Raw genomic sequence first — 4,471 nt, forward strand, 5'->3', positions numbered from 1 at the left:
AATATATGCACCCTAAACTTATGGAAGTAATAAGCCATAAAGAAGTAATTACTACGTAAAGCACAAGAAAACTAACCAGAAGAAATATTATTTAAGAAAATCTAATAAAAGGAAATCATATTTAGATTATAAAAGACATGTTAGAAAATTCAAACCTGAAAGGAATTATAAAAGCAAACTTAGTTGTTTTATTTGTAATAGTACCGAGCATCTAGCAAGAACTTGTCCAAAAAGACAAAATAATCATGAGAAAAATAGTATACTAATAGAATGTGTAAATGAAGATTTAGTACATGCAGATGAAAGTATTAGTGATAATGAATCTATTTATATTATAATCTCAATAGATAAAACCATTCATGTATAAAAGAAGAATACATGATGTAATACCATTAAAGAATTTTCAAAAGAAAATATAAAATGTGAAGGTTCAACCAGTGAAGAATGATATGACATAATGAATATGGAAGAATGTAATCATAATTGGCAAAAGAGTTTAGGATCATATAATATCTCGTGTTTTATTTGTAAATTTTATCCTCATAAAAATTTTAAAGCCAGATGAGAAACATGTATTTTAGAAGCTTGTATAAATTGTTTAGAAACAAAAAAAAATTAAGATAGACGAAAAAATTGATAAACCAATTTTTATAGAATTTGAAAAACATGAAATAAAACTTTTAAGTTAAAAAATAGAGTAATAGAGGATACTTTAAAATTAATATAAAAACTTTTAATGTGTTTGAAAACAATTTCAAAGGAAAATTCTATTATTCAAGAAAACATACTTGCAGAACAAATTTATACACTACCTTCTTATACATAATCATTATGCAATACTGATAATTTAACTTCTTTAAAAGTAAAATGTAAAATAAGAGTTAATACACATATAATAGAATGTTTAGCTTTTATAGATATGTGATGTACTAATTGCATTCTAGATGAAGCATTTTTACCAAATAGTTATGTTACACAAATTAATGATCATATTTCCGCCCAACAAAATGGATGGGGGAATACATACTTACACAAATATATTAAAACGTGTATCCAAAATATATTTTGATAGAAACGGTGGTTATAGTAAAGAATATACTTTGCCACCCAAGACATGGGTTAGAAAACTAAAAACTAAGAAACATTGATTTTATTATTGTCTTAAGCTTTGTTTTTAAAAACCATGGTGCTCTGACAATTTCAATGGATTGTCTTCTTTTTCAAAAGCATTCTCCTCTTGTCCCTGTTACAACTACATATTTTTCTCCATGAATTGAATACGAAGAGACTAGTAAGATAGTATCAACCTATAAATGTAAAGAAGAAAATGAATGTCAGTTAGTAGAAGAAAGAAAAGATGTAACATATATAGAAGAAGAAAATGAATACGGAGAGACAAGTAAAATAGTATCAACCTATAAATGTAAAGAAGAAAATGAATGTCAGTTAGTAGAAGAAAGAAAAAATGTAACAGATATAGAAGAAACAGATGGTGAAATAGATGATTTTATAGAAGATGATTATAATTTCATAAATACAGAGAAAGTTTATACAACTTTAGTAACTGAACAAGAAATAGATCAATTGTTTTCAAAACAAGAAAAAATGGTTATAATACGAAAAAAAAGGTTTTAAAATATTGGGATAATGATAAAATAGTATGTGAATTAAAAATAAAAAATCCAGAGTACGTAATCATAACTAAAAATGTGGAACCAACTAACGAAGATATAGATGATTTCAAATTACATAGTTCAGAATTATTAAAATTAGGAGTCATAAGAAAATCTGATAGTCCTCATATATCTACAACATTCATAGTAAGAAAACATTCAAAAATAGTAAGAGAAAAAACTAGAATGGTAATTAACTATAAACGATTAATTGATAATACAATAGATGGTTCTTATAACATACCAGACAAAAATGTTTTAATTAATGGAATTAAAAATTATAAAGTATTTAGCAAATTTGATTTAAAATCTGATTTTCGGCAAATAAAAATGCATCCTAATTGTATAGAATAGAATGCTTTTACAAGTCCAGAAGGACATTTTGATTGGCTAGTCAAGCCTTTTGGATTAAAAAATGCTCCTAGTATATTTCAAAGAAAAATGGAAGATATATTTAATAAACACTTAAATTTTGCTATTGTATACATAGATGATATTTTAGTATTTAGTAAAAATAGACAAGAACATAGAGGACACTTGCAAATCATATTCTCATAATTTATTAAACATGGTTTGATCATAAGTAAAAAGAAGATGCTAGTTTTTAATATATATATATATATATATATATATATATGTTAAGAGTTTAATCCAGTTCAAAGTTTAGTGTAGCCATAGGACAATGGCATTTTGTTAGCTAAAGGTAGATCAGAAAATGAAAACTTTTGCAAAAGCACGTATTTCGCAACTGTAACAAATGCTTATCCGGTGCAAATCATTTATCCTACGCGCGGCATCAACAAAACGAGGCATGAGAACCAAAGCACAGGCAGGGAGAGCCGGGCCATCTACTAATTATTAACCGTCCTTTATATATATATATATATATATATATATATATATATATATATATATATATATATATATATATATATATATATATATATATATTTCTTAAGAGTTAACATAGGAGGAGGAAAGATAAAATTACAACCACATATAGCCCAAAATGCTTTATATTTTCCTTATAAGTTTGAAGATTTAATATCCTTACAAATTTTTTTGGGATTAATAAACTATGCTAGACAATTTATTAAAGACTTAGGAAAACTAGTTGGACCTTTATATTCTAAAACATCAATTACAGGTCAAAGATATTTTAATCAAAAAGATATAAAATTAGTACAAATATTAAAAGAAAAGATAAAAAAAACCTCCTACAATTATCACTTCTATTAGATATAGATTATTTGATAATAGAAAGAGATGGATGTAGTCAAGGTTAGGTAGAAATTCTTTGTTGTAAATGAAACAAATTTAGTGAAAAAAGTTTGTAAAGAATTTGTAGATATAATAGTGGTAAATAGAAAGAAAAATGCAATATTAGTAGTATAGATGCATAACTTCTTGCTATCAATTATGCGTTGCGTTAGATAGTTTTGAATTATTTATCATTTCTAAAATAGAAATAACTCTTAGAACTGACTGTGAAACTATGGTTTCTTTTTACAATAAAATGAATGGAGATAGTAAAAGAAGTAGAAGAAGGAGATGGCTAAATATCTTTGATCGAATAAACAACATTGGATTAACTATTCATATATAACATATTAAAGGAAAAGATAATAAGGTGGTTGATAATTTAAGTAGATTATTAAAAAAATAAATTTATAAAATAATAATTATTTCTTTTCCATTTTAAATGTCTAGATCCAATTCAGGTAATCCTCGAGGTCGTCCACCATTTCGTGGTATGGTAAGGCAAGAAGTAATTCCATCAGCAAATTCTTTTGTAGCAAGACCAATACAATCTTCAAATAGATACTATTATTATAATATTAGATTTGGTAAAATGACATTACAAGTTTTTCAAACAGTAATATTTCTTTTAAAGCTTTACCACATGTTTCTCTTAATAAAGAAGAAAATTGTTTATTAGATAATTTATGGATAGCTTATGGACGGGATCATAAAAACTGAAAATATTTTATTGCATGTTTAAATGCTTTATCATAACATTTTAACCAGACTCACAACCGTTTTAAGTTTTTTGTTGTTTTGAAGGATAGGAAGCCAGTTTTCTTCCACACATGGATATAAATCTTGTTAGCCTTACAAAGGTTTACTGATCCATTATATAAAGGATTTAAATTATCAACAAGCTTTAACAATAGCAAGAACGAATTTAGGCATGAATTTTTATATATTAGACTCTCTTATGCATTATGTAGAACCTCGAGTTACTTATTTAGTAACCAGAGATTGAAATCAAATTTTCTTTTGTGATCACTATGAAACCATGAAAAATAATTACAAACTTTTAAATGAAGAAATCTACAAGCTTAGAAACGAAAAAAAGATCTAATTAATAAAATTAACAGTTTACAAAAAAGTTTTCATTCTCAACAAACAGAAATAATAAATATTTCTTGTAGTTCCTCTTCTGACTCCAAAAAGAAGAATAAGATGGGTACTCACTCCCCAATGAGTGATACATAAGGTACTAGTAAGCAAGAGAATTTACTAGCTAGTCAAGTGAGTTAAAGACTTATTAAATCCAGTTCTAGCTATGGGAATGATAAAATCTCAGGAGACACAGAGGAACAAAGAAAAGACTCTTAAAAAATAATGGAAACAATAATTCAAAAAACCATTTTGATCCAAATGAAAACAACCAATTAGATGATGTATTCTCTTTTGATTCAATTGCCAGACAAAATATTTACACTTGAAGATATTTTACTATTGAAGATTCTTAAAAATTAAAAAAAATGATAATTTTAGTCAATAATGATAGA

Source organism: Lactuca serriola, chromosome 3 (assembly GCF_051521515.1).
Source record: "Lactuca serriola cultivar US96UC23 chromosome 3, Lser_US96UC23_V15, whole genome shotgun sequence".
Classification (NCBI taxonomy): domain Eukaryota; kingdom Viridiplantae; phylum Streptophyta; class Magnoliopsida; order Asterales; family Asteraceae; genus Lactuca; species Lactuca serriola.